Below are 21,341 nucleotides of genomic sequence, written 5' to 3' on the forward strand. Positions count from 1 at the left end.
TATGTATTGGAGTGGTTGGACCCCCCCCCCCTATGGAGATCGACATTACCTCGATTATCGACAATCCGGACTGGGCGAGCGTCTTAATCTTGCCCATCAACTGACTGACTTCTGTGCTATCCTCCTCCTCGAGGCTCCGGGGACACTAGCTGTGGTGTTTCTTCTACAGAGCACTTGAAAATTCGGGAAGGCCCATTCGGGCTGGGTCGGGAAGAGCGACGTCATCAATATAGAACCATTCGTAAGGCCACTCTTCGGAAGCCTTCTTTGGTGTGCCGGACAGGTATCCAGTCCCGGTGATACGCCACACTTCGGCTCCTCCCACTTCGAATATTGACCCCCCTTGATTACGAGGGACGAGGCAGAACAGTTTTCTCCATAATTCAAAATGGGCCTCGCAGCCTAGGAATAGCTCGCATAGAGCAACGTAACCCACGATGTGCACGATGGAGGCGGGGGTGAAACTGTGCAGTTGGAGGCCATAATACTCCAGAAGTCCTTGGAGTAAGGGATGGATTGGAAATCCGACGCCTCTTAGTAAGAAGGGAACGAAGCATACTCGTTCCCCCCTGGACGGATTGGGGAAGTTCTCCACCTAAGCCCCGCCATTGGAAGACGTCAATCCTGCACGAACGGAGACTAGATCTGCGGGAGGAAGAAAGCCATGTTTCTGCAGCTTCGTTAGCTGACCGTGAGATACGGAACATCTATCCCAATCACCCTTTTCGGAGCCGTGGGGACGAGAGGAAGAGCTAGGAGAGCTAGCCATGTTGGGGTGGTTCCGCTTAGTGAGATCTGGGGATTTTTTTCGCAAGATGTGGAATGGATCTGAGATCTATTCTCTTTAAATAGGCACCTCTCCGGTATGGTCAGGGTGGTATGTGCAAAAATACCCTGACCTCTCGTATTCGCTCACTACGTGGAAGCTAAAGTCAGGAAGGCGTGGAAGCCGATGGGCGCGACATTAAATGGAAAAGCCGAATACCGCTCTTTAAGTCATGGACTTTGAAGTAATCAGAGGGGGAACCCGCCTTGTAATGTCGAAGACAATCTGCGCGCTGGGCACCTCGTCATTGAAGTTTGGTTCGGGGGCTATTGAGGGAGTCTTGGACTAAGGGGTCCTCGGGCGTCCGGCCTGTTGCACATGGGCCGGATTATTGGGCCATGAAGATACAAGATGGAAGACTTTTTTCCATGTCCGGATAGGACTCTCCTTTGTGTGGATGGCAAGTCAGGCGGCCGGATATACTATTTCCTTTCTATGTAACCGAATTTGTATAACCCTAGTCCCCTCTAGTGTCTATATAAACTGGAGGGTTTAGTCCGCAGAGACAATCATAATCAGATAGGCTAGACTTCTAGGGTTTTAGCCATTACGATCTCATGGTAGATCAACTCTTGTAACCCCCATACTCATCAGTATTAATCTAGCAGGACGTAGGGTTTTACCTCCATCGAGAGGGCCCAAACCTGGGTAAACATTGTGTTCCCTGTCTCCTGTTACCATCAACCTCAGATGCACAGTTTGGGACCCCCTACCCGAGATCCGCCGGTTTTGACACTGATAGGGGGCGCACGTCCTGCCCTGGCTGCCTCTCTCTCTCCACTAAAGCCCATTAGGGCCCATATACTCCCCGGGGGCTTCTGGTAACACCTCGGTACTCCGGTATATGCCCAAACTCACTCGAAACCTTTCCGATGTCCAAACATATGCTTCCAATATATCGATCTTTATGTCTCGACCATTTCGAGACTCCTTGTCATTCCCGTGATCACATCCGGGACTCTGAACAACCTTCAGTTCATCGAAACACATAAACTCATAATACCGACCGTCACCGAACGTTAAGCATGCGGACCCTACGGGTTCGAGAACTATGTAGACATGACCGAGACATGTCTCTGGTCAATAACCAATAGCAGAACCTGGATGTTCATATTGGCTCCCACATATTCTACGAAGATCTTTATCGGTCAAACCACATAATGATATACGTTGTTCCCTTTGTCATCGGTATGTTACTTGCCCGAGATTCAATCGTCGGTATCTCAATACCTAGTTCAATCTCGTTACCGACAAGTCTCTTTACTCGTTCCGTAATGCTACATCCCGTAACTAACTCATTAGCTACATTGCTTGCAAGGCTTATATTGATGTGCATTACCGAGAGGGCCCAGAGATACCTCTCCGATACTCGGAGTGACAAATCCTAATCTTGATCTATGCCAACTCAACAAAAACCATCGGAGACACCTGTAGAGCATCTTTATAATCATCTAGTTACGTTGTGACGGTTGATAGCACACAAGGTGTTCCTCCGGTATTCGGGAGTTGCATAATCTCATAGTTTGAGGAACATGTATAAGTCATGAAGAAAGCAGTAGCAATGAAATTGTAACGATCATCGTGCTAAGCTAACGGATGGGTCAAGTCAATCACATCATTCTCTAATGATGTGATCCCACTTATCAAATGACAACTCTTTGTCCATGGCTAGGAAACTTAACCATCTTTGATTAACGAGCTAGTCAAGTAGAGGCATACTAGTGACACTCTGTTTGTTTATGTATTCACACATGTACTAAGTTTCCGGTTGATACAATTATAGCATGAATAATAAACATTTTATCATGATATAAGGAAATATAAATAACAACTTTATTATTGCCTCTAGGGCATATTTCCTTTAGTCTCCCACTTGCACTAGAGTCAATAATCTAGGTCACATCGTCATGTGATTTAACATCAATAGTTCACATCTTTATGTAATTAGTTCACATCTCCATGTGACTAACACCCAAAGGGTTTACTAGAGTCGATAATCTAGTTCACATTGCTATGTGATTAACACCCAAAGAGTGATCATGTTTTGCTTGTGAGAGAAATTTAGTCAACGGGTCTGCCACATACAGAGCTGTATGTATTTTGCAAATTTTCTATGTCTACAATGCTTTGCACGGAGCTACTCTAGCTAATTGCTCCCACTTTTAATATGTATCTAGATCGAGACTTAGAGTCATCCAGATCGGTGTTAAAGCTTGCATCGACGTAACTCTTTACGACGAACTCTTTGTCACCTCCATAACCGAGAAACATTTCCTTATTCCACTAAGGATATTTTTGACCGTTGTCCAGTGATCCACTCCTGGATCACTATTGTACCCTCTTGCCAATCTTATGGTGAGGTACACAATAGGTCTGGTACACAACATAGCATATTTTATAGAACCTATGACTGAGGCATAGGGAATGACTTTTCATTCTCTTTCTATTTTCTGTCGTGGTCGGGTTTTGAGTCTTTACTCAACTACACACCTTGCAACACAGGCAAGAACTCCTTCTTTGACTGTTCTATTTTGAACTACTTCAAAATCTTGTCAAGGTATGTACTCATTGAAAATATATCAAGCATCTTGATCTATCTCTATAGATCTTGATGGTCAATATGTAAGTAGCCTCACCGAGGTCTTTCTTTGAAAAACTCCTTTCAAACACTCCTTTATGCTTTCTAGAAAATTATACATTATTTCCGATCAACGATATGTCATTCACATATACTTATCAGAAATGTTGTAGTGCTCCCACTCACTTTCTTGTAAATACAGGCTTCACCTCAAGTCTGTATAAAACCATATGCTTTGATCACTTTATCAAAGCATATATTCCAACTCCGAGATGCTTGCACCAGTCCATAGATGGATCGCTGGAGCTTGCTCACTTTGTTAGCACCTTTAGGATTGACAAAACCTTCTGGTTGCATCATATACAACTCTTCTTTAAGAAATCCATAAAGGAATGCAGTTTTGATATCCATTTTCTAGATTTCATAAAATGCGGCAATTGCTAACATGATTCAGACAGACTTTTAAGCATCGATATGAGTGAGAAAATCTCATCGTAGTCAACACCTTGATCTTATCGAAAACATTTTGCGACAATTCGAGCTTTGTAGATAGTAACACTACTATCATCGTCTGTCTTTCTCTTGAAGATCCATTTATCCTCAATGACTCACCGATCATCGAGCAAGTCAATCAAAGTCCATACTTTGTTCTCATACATGAATCCCATCTCGGATTTCATGGCCTCAAGCCATTTTGCGGAATCTGGGCTCATCATTGTCCTCATAGTTCGTAGGTCCATCATGGTCTAGTAGCATGACTTCCAGAATAGGATTACCATACCACTTTGGTGCAGACCATACTCTCGTTGACCTACGAGGTTCAGTAGTAACTTGATGATCATCATCATTAGCTTCCTCGCTAATTGGTGTAGGAATCACTGGAACTGATTTCCGTGATGAACTACTTTCCAATTCGGGAGAAGGTACAATTACCTCATCAAGTTCTACTTTCCTCCCACTCACTTCTTTCGAGAGAAACTCCTTATCTAGAAAGGATCCATTCTTAGCAACAAAATATCTTGCCTTTGGATCTGTGATAGAAGGTGTAACCAATAGTTTCTTTTGGGTATCCTATGAAGACGCACTACTCTGATTTGGGTTCGACCTTATCAGTTTGAAACTTTTTCACATAAGCATCGCAACCCCAAACTTTAAGAAACGATAGCTATGGTTTCTTGCCAAACCATGGTTCATACGGTGTCATCTCAACGGATTTAGATGTTGCCCTATTTAACGTGAATGCAGCTGTCTCTAATGCATAGCCCCAAAACGGTAGCGGTAAATCAGTGAGAGACATCATAGATCGCACCATATCAAATAAAGTGCGGTTACGACGTTCGGACACACCATTACGTTGTGGTGTTCCAGGTGGCGTGAGTTGCGAAACTATTCCGCATTGTTTCAAATGAAGTCCAAACTCATAACTCAAATATTCACCTCCATGATCAGATTTTAGGAACTTAATTTTCTTGTTACGATGATTTTCCACTTCACTCTGAAATTCTTTGAACTTTTCAAATGTTTCGGACTTATGTTTCATTAAGTAGATATACCCATATCTACTCAAATCATCTGTGAAGGTGAGAAAATAACGATATCCGACGCGAGCTTCAATGTTCATTGGACCACATACATCAGTTTGTATGATTTCCAATAACTCTGTTGCTCGCTCCATTGTTCCAGAGAACAGAGTTTTAGTCATCTTGCCCATGAGGCATGGTTCGCAAGTACCAAGTGATTCATAATCAAGTGATTTCGGAAGTCCATTAGAATGGGGTTTCTTCATGCGCTTTACACCAATATGACCTAAACGATAGTGCCACAAATAAGTTGCACTATCATTATCAACTCTGCATCTTTTGGCTTCAATACTATGAACATGTGTATCACTACGATCGAGATTCAATAAACCATTCACCTTGGGTGTATGACCACAGAAGGTTTTATTCATGTAAACAGAATACCAATTATTCTTTGACTTAAATGAATAACCGTATTGAAATAAACATGATCCAATCATATTATGCTCAACGCAAACAACAAATAACATTTATTTTAGGTTCAACACTAATCCCGAAGGTAAAGGGAGTGTGCGATGGTGATCTTATCAACCTTGGAATCATTTCCAACACACATCGTCACCTCGTCCTCAACTAGTATTTTTTTATTTTGCAACTCCCGTTTCGAGTTACTACTCTTAGCAACTGAACTAGTATCAAATACCGAGGGGTTTGCTATAAACACTAGTAAATTACACATCAATAACATGTATATCAAATATACCTTTGTTCACTTTGCCATCCTTCTTTTCCGCCAAGTATCTAGGGCAATTCCACTTCCAGTGACCATTTCATTTGCAGTAGAAGTACTCAGTTTCAGGCTTGGGTCTGGCTTTGGGATTCTTCATGGGAGTGGAAACTTGCTTGCCATTCTTCTTGAAGTTCCCTTTCTTTCCCTTGCCCTTTTACTTGAAACTACTGGTCTTGTCAACCATCAACACTTGATGTTTTTTCTTGATTTCTACCTTTGCCGATTTCAGCATCGTGAAGAGCTTTGGGAATCATTTCCGTTATCCCTTGCATATTATAGTTCATCACGAAGTTCTAGTAACTTGGTGATAATGACTAGAGAACTCTGTCAATCACTATCTTATCGGGAAGATTAACTCCCACTTGATTCAAGTGATTGTAGTACTTAGACATTCTGAGCTCATGCTCACTCGTTCATCTATTCTCCTCCATCTTGTAGGCAAAGTACAGTCAGAGGTCTCATACCTCTTGACACGGGCATGAGTATGAGATACCAATTTCAACTCTTGGAACATCTTATATGCTTTGTGGAGTTTAAAACATTTTTGAATTCCCGGTTCTAAGCCGTAAACCATGGTGCACTAAACTATCAAGTAGTCATCATACCGAGCTTGTCAAACATTCATAACGTCTGCATCTGCTCTTGCAGTAGGTCTGTCACTGATACGTCTCCGTCGTATCTATAATGTTTCATTGTTCCATGCCAATATTCTACAACTTTCATATACTTTTGGCAACTTTTTATACTATTTTTGGGACTAACATATTGATCCGGTGCCCAGTGCCAGTTCCTGTTTGTTGCATGTTTTTTGTTTCGTAGAATATCCATATCAAACGGAGTCCAAACGGGATAAAAACTGACAGAGATTTTTTTTGGAATATATATGATTTTTGGCAATAAAAATCCACACGAGACGATGCCTGAGGGGGCCACGAGGCAGGGGGGTGCACCCCAGGGTGGTAGGCGCGCCCCTGACCCTTGTCCCGTAAGGCGGTTGGTGCCCTTCTTCCGCAGCAAGAAAGCTAATATCCGGATAGAGATCGTGTTAAAATTTCAGCCCAATCGGAGTTATGGATCTCCGGGAATATAAGAAACGGTGAAAGGGTAGAATTTGAGAACGCGGAAATAGAGAGAGAGAGAGAGAGAGAGAGAGAGAGAGAGAGAGAGAGAGATCCAATCTCGGAGGGGCTCTCGCCCCTCCCACGCCATGGAGGCCATGGACCAGAGGGGAAACCCTTCTCCCATCTAGGAAGGAGGTCAAGGAAGAAGAAGAAGGAGGGGGCTCTCTCCCCCTCACTTCCGGTGGCACCGGAGTGCCACCGGGGGCCATCATCATCATCGCAATCTTCACCAACAACTTCACCGCCATCATCACCAACTCTTCCCCTCTATATGCAGCGGTGTAACCTCTCTCTTACCCATTGTAACCTCTACTTAAACATGGTGCTCAACGCTATATATTATTTCCCAATAATGTACGGCTATCCTATGGTGTTTGAGTAGATCCGTTTTGTCCTATGGGTTATTTGATGATCGTGATTGGTTTGAGTTGCATGTTTTATTATTGGTGCTGTCCTATGGTGCTCTCCGTGTCGCGCAAGCCTGAGGGATCCCAGCTGTAGGGTGTTGCAATATGTTCATGATTCGCTTATAGTGGGTTGCGTGAGTGACTGAAACACAAACCCGAGTAAGGGGGTTGTTGCGTATGGGATAAAGAGGACTTGATGCTTTAATGCTATGGTTGGGTTTTACCTTAATGATCTTTAGTAGTTGCGGATGCTTGCTAGAGTTCCAATCATAAGTGCATATGATCCAAGTAGAGAAAGTATGTTAGCTTATGCCTCTCCCTCATATAAAATTGCAATGATGATTACCGGTCTAGTTATCGATTGCCTAGGGACAAATAACTTTCTCGTAACAAAAAGCTATTTACTAAAATTAACTTAGTTGTGTCTTTATTTAAACAGCCCCTAGCTTTTATTTACTTGCTCTTTATTACCTTGCAAACCTATCCAACAACACCTACAAAGTACTTCTAGTTTCATACTTGTTCTAGGTAAAGCGAACATCAAGCGTGCGTAGAGTTGTATCGGTGGTCGATAGAACTTGAGGGAATATTTGCTCTGCCTTTAGCTCCTCGTTGGGTTCGACACTCTTACTTATGAAAACTGTTGCGATCCCCTATACTTGTGGGTTATCAAGACCTTTTTCTGGCGCCGTTGCCGGGGAGCAATAGCGTGGGGTGAATATTCTCGTGTGTGCTTGTTTGCTTGATCACTAAGTAATTTTAATTTGCTGTTCTTAGTTGTTCTTTATCTTTAGTTATGGATATGGAACACGAAATACCAAAAAAATTAGGTGTACTTGCTGCTCATGGAGATGGGGAACCTCCTAAAACCCTCGATGCTGGTTATGTGAAAGATATTATGTACTACTTTAATAATCCTGAGAAAACCCCATTCAATTATGTAATGGGAGTAACGTTGGATCAACGTGAATACTTTAGGGATTACCGCTTGACACAAAAAGGGAAACTATTATGGGATCAAATTCATATATTGAATTGGTATGCTAGGCAACTATGCTTGAGATATGATTATACTTGTTGCTCTAGGATGAAGGCTCCACACCTTCCCTTTTTATGCGAATTTAATGATAATAAAACCTTAGCTTCTTATGCTAATGGTATATATGATTACTATGATGTGGAACAAATAGAAGAATTTGTTGCTTTTATGGGTGCTTATGAAATTGAATCTATGTTTAAAGAGTTTGAAGATTTTGATGATTCGGTTTATAGACCTGAAAATTTAGCTATCCTTAAATATTGCTATGAGAATTATGAATACAATTCCGATATTAATGCACTTATTGAGAAAGTCTCCGCTGTCCAAGAAGAGACTAATATTTTGCAGGAATCTATGGAAGAAGAAGTTGATGAAACTGTGAGCTCATTGGATGAAAAAGATGAGGAGGAGAGCGAAGAACAAAAGGAGGAAGAGCGGATTGATCACCCGTGCCCACCTTCTAATGAGAGTAACTCTTCAACTCATACATTGTTTAATTCCCCTTCGTGCTTACCGAAGGATGAATGCTATGATAATTGCTATGATCCCGTTGATTCTTTTGAAATATCCCTTTTTGATGATGCTTGCTATGCTTGTGGCCAAGATGCCAATATGAATTATGCTTATGGAGATGAACTTGCTATAGTTCCTTACGTTAAACATGAAATTGTTGCTATTGCACCCACGCATGATAGTCCTATTATCTTTTTGAATTCTCCCAACTACACTATATCGGAGAAGTTTGCACTTATTAAGGATTATATTGATGGGTTGCCTTTTACTACTACACATGATGATTTTGATAGATATAATATGCATGTGCTTGCTGCTCCTACTTGCAATTATTATGAGAGAGGAACTATATATCCACCTCTCTATGTTTCCAATACGATAAATTGCAAGAAAATATCTATGCTATGCATTGGCCTTTACTATGTGTGCAAGAATTGTTCTTTTATGACATGCCGATGCATAGGAAGAGAGTTAGACTTCATCATTACATGATATATGTTGCTTTGTGCTCACTAGTAAATTACAAATCATTGCTAATTAAAATTGGCTTTGATATACCTTGGGATCCGGGTGGATTCATTACTTGAGCACCGTATGCCTAGCTTAATGGCTTTAAAGAAAGCGCAGCCTGGGAGACAACCCGGAAGTTTTAGAGAGTCATTTATTTCTATTGAGTGCTTTCATATAGTTTAAAAACAACAAAAATAAAGAGGGGAACCCAAAACTTTTTCAAAAAGGAAAGTGAAAGTGAGAAAGACAAGCATTGTTGAAGTGGGAGAGCTCCTTGAACTTTGTTCATGCTCACGGCAACTTTGTGAATCTTGATTACAGAAATTTTTTAACAAAAATAATTATGTCCTTGTACAATTCCATTGTATTATAAAAATAATGTGCCAAGGTTTGCCTTTAGGATGTTTACATTTGCTTGATGGTTTGTACGGTGCAGGACAGAAACTTTGGCTGTAGTGCACGATTTTACATTTTTAGATGGAACGTCAAATGGTTCTGATTCTTTTTGCAGTGTCTTTCTATACAAATTGTTTATTTTTCCTAATTTGGCAGAATTTTTCAAGTATCATAAGTATGGTGAATGTTCAGATTATTACATACTGTACTGTTTTAGACAGATTATGTTTTTGATGCATAGTTTGCTCATTTTGATGAAACTATCAATTCATATCTGTGGATTAAGCCATGAAAAAGCTATATTACAGTAGACACAATGCAAAAACAAAATATGAATTGGTTTGCAACAGTACTTAGAGTAGTGGTTTGCTTTATTATACTAACGGGTCTCACCGAGTTTTCTGTTGAAGTTTTGTGTGGATGAAGTGTTCGATGATCGAGAAGGTCTCGATGTGAGAAGAAGGAAGAGAGGCAAGAGCTCAAGCTTGGGGATGCCCAAGTAACCCCAAGTAAATATTCAAGGAGACTCAAGCATCTAAGCTTGGGGATGCCCCGGAAGGCATCCCCTCTTTCTTCAACAAGTATCGGTATGTTTTCGGATTCATTTCGTTCATGCGATATGTGCAATCTTGGAGCGTCTTTTGCATTTAGTTTTCACTTTTATATTATGCACCATGCTTGTATGAGATAGTCCTTGGTTGATTTATAGAATGCTCTTTGCACTTCACTTATATCTTTTGAGTATGGCTTTATATAATGCATCATGTGCTTCACTTATATCATTTGAAGTTTGGATTGCCTGTTTCTCTTTACATAGAAAACCGCCATTTGTAGAATGTTCCTTTGCTTCACTTATACTTGTTAGAGCGTGGGCATATATTTTGTAGAAAGAATTAAACCCTCTTGCTTCACTTATATCTATTTAGAGAGATAACAGGAATTGGTCTTTGACATGGTTAGTCATAAATTCCTACATAAAACTTGTAGATCACTGAATATGATATGTTTGATTCCTTGCAATAGTTTTGCGATATAAAGATGGTGATATTAAAGTCATGCTAGTGGGTAGTTGTGGATTGTAGAAATACATGTGTTGAGGTTTGTGATTCCCGTAGCATGCACGTATGGTGAACCGTTATGTAACGAAGTTGGAGCATGATTTATTTATTGATTGTCTTCCTTATGAGTGGCGGTCGGGGATGAGCGATGGTCTTTTCCTACCAATCTACCCCCCTAGGAGCATGCGTGTAGTACTTTGTTTCGATGACTAATATATTTTTGCAATAAGTATGTGAGTTCTTTATGACTAATGTTGAGTCCATGGATTATACGCACTCTCACCCTTCCACCATTGCTAGCCTCTCTAGTACCGTGCAACTTTCGCCGGTACCTTAAATCCACCATATACCTTCCTCAAAACAGCCACCATACCTACCTATCATGGCATTTCCATAGCCATTCCGAGATATATTGCCATGTAACTTCATCATCATCATATACATGACTTGAGCATTCATTGTCATATTGCCTTGCATGATCGTAAGATAGCTAGCATGATGTTTTCATGGCTTGTCCGTTTTTTGATGTCATTGCTACGCTAGATCATTGCACATCCCAGTACACCGTCGGAGGCATTCATATAGAGTCATATCTTTGTTCTAGTATCGAGTTGTAAGTAAATAAAAGTGTGATGATCATCATTATTAGAGCATTGCCCCAGTGAGGAAAGGATGATGGAGACTATGATTCCCCCACAAGTCAGGATGAAACTCCGAACGAAAAAAAAGAGAGAAAGGCCAAAAAAAGAGAAGGCCCAAAAAATTAATAAAAAAATAAAAAAATGAGAGAAAAAGAGAGTAGGGGCACTGTTACTATCCTTTTACCACACTTGTGCTTCAAAGTAGCACCATGTTCTTCATATAGAGAGTCTCTTGAGTTATCACTTTCATATACTAGTGGGAATTTTCATTATAGAACTTGGCTTGTATATTCCGATGATGGGCTTCCTCAAACGCTCGAGGTCTTCATGAGCAAGCAAGTTGGATGCACACCCACTTAGTTTCAATTTGAGCTTTCATACACTTATAGCTCTAATGCATCCGTTGCATGGCAATCCCTACTCACTCACATTGATATCTATTGATGGGCATCTCCATAGCCCGTTGATACGCCTAGTTGATGTGAGACTATCCTCTCCTTTTTGTCTCCTCCACAACCACCATTCTATTCCACCTATAGTGCTATGTCCATGGCTCACGCTCATGTATTGCGTGGAAGTTGAAAAGGTTTGAGAACGTCAAAAGTATGAAACAATTGCTTGGCTTGTCATCGGGTTTGTGCATGATGTGAATATTTTGTGTGGTGAAGATGGAGCATAGCCAGAATATATGATTTTGTAGGGATAACTTTCTTTGGCCATGTTATTTTGAAAAGACATGATTGCTTTATTAGTAGGCTTGAAGTATTATTGTTTTTATGTCAAATGATAGACTATTGCTTTGAATCACTTGTATCTTAATATTCATGCCATGATTATATATGTGATCAAGATTATGCTAGGTAGCATTCCACATCAAAAATTATCTTTTTTATCATTTACCTACTCGAGGACGAGCAGGAATTAAGCTTGGGATGATGCTACGTCTCCGTCATATATATTATTTTTGATTGTTCCATGCCAATATTCTACAACTTTCATATACTTTTGGCAACTTTTTATACTATTTTTGGGACTAACATATTGATCCAGTGCCCAGTGCCAGTTCCTGTTTGTTGCATGTTTTTTATTTTCGCAGAATATCCATATCAAACGGAGTCCAAACGGGATAAACTGAAGGAGATTTTTTGGAATATATATGATTTTTGGGAAGAAAAATCCACGCAAGACGATGCCTGAGGGGGCCACGAGGCAGGGGGCGCGCCCCTGACCCTTGTGGCCACCCCGTAAGGCGGTTGGTGCCCTTCTTTCGCTGCAAGAAAGCTAATATCCAGATAGAGATCGTGTTAAAATTTCAGCCCAATCGGAGTTACGGATCTCCGGGAATATAAGAAATGGTGAAAGGGTAGAATCTGAGAACGCAGAAACAGAGAGAGACAAAGAGACAGATCCAATCTCGGAGGGGCTCTCGCCCCTCCCACGCCATGGAGGCCATGGACCAGAGGGGAAACCCTTCTCCCATCTAGGGAGGAGGTCAAGGAAGAAGAATAAGGAGGGGGGCTCTCTCCCCCTCGCTTCCGGTGGCACCGGAGTGCCACCGGGGACCATCATCATCATCGCAATCTTCACCAACAACTTCACCGCCATCATCACCAACTCTTCCCCCCTCTATGCAGCGGTGTAACCTCTCTCTTACCTGCTGTAATCTCTACTTAGACATGATGCTCAACGCTATATATTATTTCCCAATGATGTATGGCTATCCTATGATGTTTGAGTAGATCCGTTTTGTCCTATGGGTTATTTGATGATCGTGATTGGTTTGAGTTGCATGTTTTATAATTGGTGCTGTCCTATGGTGCTCTCCGTGTCGCGCAAGCGTGAGGGATCCCTGTTGTAGGGTGTTGCAATATGTTCATGATTCGCTTATAGTGGGTTGCGTGAGTGACTGAAACACAAACCCGAGTAAGGGGGTTGTTGCGTATGGGATAAAGAGGACTTGATGCTTTAATGCTATGGTTGGGTTTTACCTTAATGATCTTTAGTAGTTGCGGATGCTTGCTAGAGTTCCAATCATAAGTGCATTTGATCCAAGTAGAGAAAGTATGTTAGCTTATGCCTCTCCCTCATATAAAATTGCAATGATGATTACCGGTCTAGTTATCGATTGCCTAGGGACAAATAACTTTCTCGTAACAAAAAGCTCTTTACTAAAACTAACTTAGTTGTGTCTTTATCTAAACAGCCCCTACTTTTATTTACTTGCTCTTTATTACCTTGCAAACCTATCCAACAACACCTACAAAGTACTTCTAGTTTCATACTTGTTCTAGGTAAAGCGAACATCAAGCGTGCGTAGAGTTGTATCGGTGGTCGATAGAACTTGAGGGAATATTTGCTCTGCCTTTAGCTCCTCGTTGGGTTCGACACTCTTACTTATGAAAACTGTTGCGATCCCCTATACTTGTGGGTTATCAAGACCTTTTTCTGGCGCCGTTGCCGGGGAGCAATAGCGTGGGGTGAATATTCTCGTGTGTGCTTGTTTGCTTGATCACTAAGTAATTTTAATTTGCTGTTCTTAGTTGTTCTTTATCTTTAGTTATGGATATGGAACACGAAATACCAAAAAAATTAGGTGTACTTGCTGCTCATGGAGATGAGGAACCTCCTAAAACCCTCGATGCTTGTTATGTGACAGATATTATGTACTACTTTAATAATCCTGAGAAAACCTCATTCAATTATGTAATGGGAGTAACGTTGGATCAACGTGAATACTTTAGGGATTACCGCTTGACACAAAAAGGGAAACTATTATGGGATCAAATTCATATATTAAATTGGTATGCTAGGCAACTATGCTTGAGATATAATTATACTTGTTGCTCTAGGATGAAGGCTCCACACCTTCCCTTTTTATGCGAATTTAATGATAATAAAACCTTAGCTTCTTATGCTAATGGTATATATGATTACTATGATGTGGAACAAATAGAAGAATTTGTTGCTTTTATGGGTGCTTATGAAATTGAATATATGTTTAAAGAGTTTGAAGATTTTGATGATTCGGTTTATAGACCTGAAAATTTAGCTATCCTTAAATATTGCTATGAGAATTATGAATACAATTCCGATATTAATGCACTTATTGAGAAAGTCTCCGCTGTCCAAGAAGAGACTACTATTTTGCAGGAATCTATGGAAGAAGAAGTTGATGAAACTGTGAGCTCATTGGATGAAAAAGATGAGGATGAGAGCGAAGAACCAAAGGAGGAAGAGCGGATTGACCACCCGTGCCCACCTTCTAATGAGAGTAACTCTTCAACTCATACATTGTTTAATTCCCCTTCGTGCTTACCGAAGGATGAATGCTATGATAATTGCTATGATCCCGTTGATTCTTTTGAAATATCCCTTTTTGATGATGCTTGCTATGCTTGTGGCCAAGATGCCAATATGAATTATGCTTATGGAGATGAACTTGCTATAGTTCCTTACGTTAAACATGAAATTGTTGCTATTGCACCCACGCATGATAGTCCTATTATCTTTTTGAATTCTCCCAACTACACTATATCGGAGAAGTTTGCACTTATTAAGGATTATATTGATGGGTTGCCTTTTACTACTACACATGATGATTTTGATAGATATAATATGCATGTGCTTGCTGCTCCTACTTGCAATTATTATGAGAGATGAACTATATACCCACCTCTCTATGTTTCCAATACGATAAATTACAAGAAACTATTTATACTATGCATTGGCCTTTACTATGTGTGCAAGAATTGTTCTTTTATGACATGCCGATGCATAGGAAGAGAGTTAGACTTCATCATTACATGATATATGTTGCTTTGTGCTCACTACTAAATTACAAATCATTGCTAATTAAAATTGGCTTTGATATACCTTGGGATCCGGGTGGATTCACTACTTGAGCACTATATGCCTAGCTTAACGGCTTTAAAGAAAGCGCTGCCGGAGAGACAACCCAGAAGTTTAGAGAGTCATTTATTTCTGTTGAGTGCTTTCATATAGTTTTAAAACAACAAAAATAAAGAGGGGAACCCAAAACTTTTTCAAAAAGGAAAGTGAAAGTGAGAAAGACAAGCATTGTTGAAGTGGGAGAGCTCCTTGAACTTTGTTCATGCTCACGGCAACTTTGTGAATCTTGATTACAGAAAATTTTCAACAAAAATAATTATCTCCTTGTACAATTCCATTGTATTATAAAAATAACGTGCCAAGGTTTGCCTTTAGGATGTTTACATTTGCTTGATGGTTTGTACGGTGCAGGACAGAAACTTTGGCTGTAGTGCATGCTTTTACGTTTTTAGATGGAATGACAAATGGTTCTGATTCTTTTTGCACTGACTTTCTATAACAATTTTTTATTTTTCATAATTTTGGCAGAATTTTTCAAGTATCATAAGTATGGTGAATGTTCAGATTATTACAGACTGTTCTGTTTTTGATGCATAGTTTGCTCGTTTTGATGAAACTATCAATTCATATCTATGGATTAAGCCATGCAAAAGCTATATTACAGTAGACACAATGCAAAAACAAAATATGAATTAGTTTGCAACAGTACTTAGAGTAGTGGTTTGCTTTATTATACTAACGGGTCTCACCGAGTTTTCTATTGAAGTTTTGTGTGGATGAAGTGTTCGATGATCGAGAAGGTCTCGATGTGAGAAGAAGGAAGAGAGGCAAGAGGTCAAGCTTGGGGATGCCCAACTAACCCCAAGTAAATTCAAGGAGACTCAAGCGTCTAAGCTTGGGGATGCCCCGGAAGGCATCCCCTCTTTCTTCAACAAGTATCGGTAAATATTCAAGGAGACTACAGCCAAAGTTTCTGTCCTGCACCGCACAAACCAACAAGAATTGTAAACATCCTAAAGGCAAACCTTGTACAAGGGGATAATTATTTTTATTTAAAAGTTTCTGTAATCAAGATTCACAAAGTTTCTGTGAGCATGAACAAAGTTCAAGGCTAGCTCCCACTTCAACAATGTTTGTCTTTCTCACTTTCACTTTTTTTTGAAAAAGCTTTGGGTTCCCCTCTTTATTTTTGTTGTTTTTAAACTATATGAAAGCACTCAACAGAAATAAATGACTCTCTAAAACTTCCGGGTTGTCTCCCTGGCAGCGCTTTCTTTAAAGCCGTTAAGCTAGGCATATAGTGCTCAAGTAGTGAATCCACCCGGATCCCAAGGTATATCAAAGCCAATTTTAATTAGCAATGATTTGGGATTTAGTAGTGAGCACAAAGCAACATATATCAAGCAATGGCGAAGTCTAACTCTCTTTCTATGCATCGACATGTCATAAAAGAACAATTCATGCACACCTAGTAAAGGCCAATGCATAGTATAAACAGTTTCTTGCAATTTTATCGTATTGGAAACATAGAGAGGTGGAGATATAGTTCCTCTCTCATAATAATTGCAAGTAGGAGCAGCAAGCACATGCATATTATATCTATCAAAATCATCATGTGCAACGGTAAAAGGCAACCCATCAATATAATCCTTAATAAGTGCAAACTTCTCCGGTATAGTGTAGTTGGGAGAATTCAAAAAGATAATAGGACTATCATGCGTGGGTGCAATAGCAACAATTTCATGTTTAACGTAAGGAACTATAGCAAGTTCATCTCCATAAGCATAATTCATATTGGCATCTTGGCCACAAGCATAGCAAGCATCATCAAAAAGGGATATTTCAAAAGAATCAACAGGATCATAACAATCATCATAGCAATCATCCTCCGGTAAGCACGAAGAGAAATTAAACAATGTATGAGTTGAAGAGTTACTCTCATTAGAAGGTGGGCACGGGTAGCTAATCCGCTCTTCCTCCTTTTGTTCTTCGCTCTCCTCCTCATCTTTTTCATCCAATGAGCTCATAGTTTCATCAATTTCTTCTTCCATAGACTCCTGCAAAATATTAGTCTCTTCTTGGACAGCGGAGTAGACCTCGATATATGGTTTAACATAGGCATTAGAAGCATAATTATCATAGAAATATTTAAGTATGGCAAAATTTTCAGATTTGTAAAGAGTAGCATCATACTTTTCAATCAAAGAAACAATTTCGTAAGCACCCTTAAAAGCAACAAATTCTTCAATTTGTTGAACATCATAGTAACTATAAACACCCTTAGCATAAGAGGATACGATTCCATTATCACTAAACAAACATTGGTAGGGAAGGTGTTTCTTAGGGTCTTCAGAACAACAAGTATAATCATATATTTCACATAAATTCCAAGCATAGCATTGCAAACGATGAATTTGATCCAGTAAAGTTTTTCCTTTTTCAGATATTCGGTGTCGCACATAACAAGCATGCTCATCTAAAGATTTGCCCTCAACTAAGCTAGTTGGGGTTTCTGCACGAGCACATAGGGATCAAAGATGATCCAAGTAATAAGCTTCAGCAGTGTGATAAATTTTGAGTGGTTCTTCAACCATTGGTTTAGTAGGTACAACTAATTTTTTTTGTATTTTGCGTTTCCTACCCATAACTAAAGATAGAAAACAACTAAGAATAGCAAATAAAAATTACTTAGTGATAAAGCAAACAAGCACACACGAGAATATTCACCCCACGCTATTGCTCCCCGGCAACGGCTCCAGAAAAAGGTCTTGATAACCCACAAGTATAGGGGATCAATTGTAGGCTCTTTAGATAAGTAAGAGTGTCGAACCCAACGAGGAGATAAAGGTAGAACAAATATTCCCTCAAGTTCTATCGACCACCGATACAACTCTACGCACGCTTGACGTTCGCTTTACCTAGAACAAGTATGAAACTAGAAGTACTTTGTAGGTGTTTTTGGGTAAGCTTGCAAGAAAGTAAAGAACACAAAAATAAAAGCTAGGGGCTGTTTAGATAAAGACACAACTAAATTAGTTTTAGTAGAGAGCTTTTGTCAACAAGAAAGTTATTTGTCCCTAGGCAATCGATAACTAGACCGGTAATTATTATTGCAATTTTATTTGAGGGAGAGGCATAAGCTAACATACTTTCTCTATTTGGATCATATGCACTTATGATTGGAACTCTAGCAAGCATCCGCAACTACTAAAGATTCATTAAGGTAAAACCCAACCATAGCATTAAAGTATCAAGTCCCCTTTATCCCATATGCAAACAACCTACTTACTCGGGTCTGTGCTTCTGTCACTCACGCCACCCACCATAAGCAAATCATGAACATATTGCAAACCCTACAGCGGGAATCCCTCACGCTTGCGCAACACGGAGAGCACCATAGGACAACACCAATAATAAAACATACAACTCAAACCAATCTTGATCATCAAATAGCCATTAGGACAAAACAGATCTACTCAAACATCATAGGATAGACATACATCATTGGTATATAGCGTTGAGAACCATGTTTAAGTAGAGATTACAGCGGGTAAGAGAGAGGTTACACCGCTGCATAGAGGGGGGAAGAGTTGGTGATGATGACGGTGAAGTTGTTGGTGAAGATGGCGGTGATGATGATGGCCCCGGCAGCGCTCCGGCGCCACCGGAAGCAAGGGGGAGAGGGCCCCCTTCTTCTTCTTATTCTTCCTTGACCTCCTCCCTGGATGGGAGAAGGGTTTCCCCTCTGGTCCTTGGCTCCCATGGCGTGGGAGGGGCGAGAGCCCCTCCGAGATTGGATCTATCTCTCTGTTTCTCGCTGGTTCTGCGTTCTCTCCTGGCTCTGTTTCACCGTTTCGTATATATATGGAGATCCGTAACTCCGATTGGCCTGAAACCTTCGCCGTGATTTTTTTCCGAATATTAGCTTTCTTGCGGCAAAAGAAGAACGTCAACCGCCTTATGGTGAGCTCACGAGGGTAGGGGCGCGCCCTAAGGGGGGCGCTCCCCTGCCTCGTGACCACCTCGGGCACTGGTTCGTGTTGATTTTCCTTCCGAATTTTCCATATTTTCCAAAAATAAGCTCCATCTGTTTTTATCCCGTTTGGACTCCGTTTGATATGGATATTCTGCGAAACCAAAAACATGCAACAAACGGGAACTGGCACTGGGCACTGGCTCAATATGTTAGTCCCAAAAATAATATAAAAAGTTGCCAAAAAGTATATGAAAGTTGAATAATATTGGCATGGAACAATCAAAAATTATAGATACGATGGAGACGTTTCACGAAGCATTATGACAACGCGGATGATGTAGTCGTACGTCTTCATGATCGACCGATCCTAGTACCGAAAGTACGACACCTCCGCGATCTGCACACGTTCAGCTCGGTGACATCCCACGAACTCACGATCCAGCAGAGTGTCGAGGGAGAGCTTCGTCAGCACGACGGCGTGATGACGGTGATGATGATGCTACCGGAACAGGGCTTCGCCTAAGCACCGCTACGATATGACCGAGGTGGATTATGGTGGAGGGGGCACCGCACACGGCTGGAAACAATCAACTTGTGTGTCTATGGGGTGCCCCCCTCCCCCGTATATAAAGGAGTGGAGGAGGGGGGAGGGCCGGCCCTCTATGGCGCGCCCTGGAGGATTCCTACTCCCTCCGGGAGTAGGATCCCCCTTTCCCTAGTTGGACTAGGAGAGAAGGAAGGGGGAGGGAGGAAGGGAGGAAAGGGGGGCGCCGCTCCCCCTTCCTAGTCCAATTCGGACCAGAGGGGGAGGGGACGCGCGGCCTGCCCTGGCTGCCTCTCTCTCTCTCTCCACTAAAGCCCATTAGGGCCCATATACTCCCAGGGGGGTTCTGGTAACCTCCCGGTACTCTGGTATATGCCCAAACTCACTCGGAACCTTTCCGATGTCCAAACATAGGCTTCCAATATATCGATCTTTATGTCTTGACCATTTCGAGACTCCTCGTCATGCCCGTGATCACATCCGGGACTCCGAACAACCTTCGGTTCATCAAAACACATAAACTCGTAATACCGATCGTCGCCAAACGTTAAGCATGCGGACCCTACGGGTTCGAGAACTATGTAGACATGACCGAGACATGTCTCCGGTCAATAACCAATAGCGGAACCTGGATGTTCATATTGGATCCCACATATTCTACGAAGATCTTTATCGGTCAAACCGCATAACGATATACGTTGTTCCCTTTGTCATCGGTATGTTACTTGCCCGAGATTTGATCGTCGGTATCTCAATACCTAGTTCAATCTCGTTACCGGCAAGTCTCTTTACTCGTTCCGTAATGCTACATCCCGTAACTAACTCATTAGCTACATTGCTTGCAAGGCTTATATTGATGTGCATTACCGAGAGGGCCCAGAGATACCTCTCCGATACTCGGAGTGACAAATCCTAATCTTGATCTATGCCAACTCAACAAAAACCATCGGAGACACCTATAGAGCATCTTTATAATCATCTAGTTACGTTGTGACGGTTGATAGCCCACAAGGTGTTCCTCCGGTATTCGGGAGTTGCATAATCTCATAGTCTGAGGAACATGTATAAGTCATGAAGAAAGCAGTAGCAATGAAACTGTAACGATCATCGTGCTAAGCTAACGGATAGGTCAAGTCAATCACATCATTCTCTAATGATGTGATCCCACTTATCAAATGACAACTCTTTGTCCATGGCTAGGAAACTTAACCATCTTTGATTAACGAGCTAGTCAAGTAGAGGCATACTAGTGACACTATGTTTGTTTATGTATTCACACATGTACTAAGTTTCCGGTTGATACAATTATAGCATGAATAATAAACATTTTATCATGATATAAGGAAATATAAATAACAACTTTATTATTGCCTCTAGGGCATATTTCCTTCAGTACATACTAACGGAAACGTATTTCTTGGATTGACTGTGTGAAATGTACATACGAACGGAAATGTTTAGCGGGGCTGACTGTGTGGGATGTACTTATGACCGGAAATGATTTGGCCTGTATAATTGTATTTTTTAGCACAATTATACGTATAACCGTATTTGATCGCTCGCCGGTCACACA

Source organism: Triticum aestivum, chromosome 3A (assembly GCF_018294505.1).
Source record: "Triticum aestivum cultivar Chinese Spring chromosome 3A, IWGSC CS RefSeq v2.1, whole genome shotgun sequence".
In the NCBI taxonomy this organism is placed as follows: domain Eukaryota; kingdom Viridiplantae; phylum Streptophyta; class Magnoliopsida; order Poales; family Poaceae; genus Triticum; species Triticum aestivum.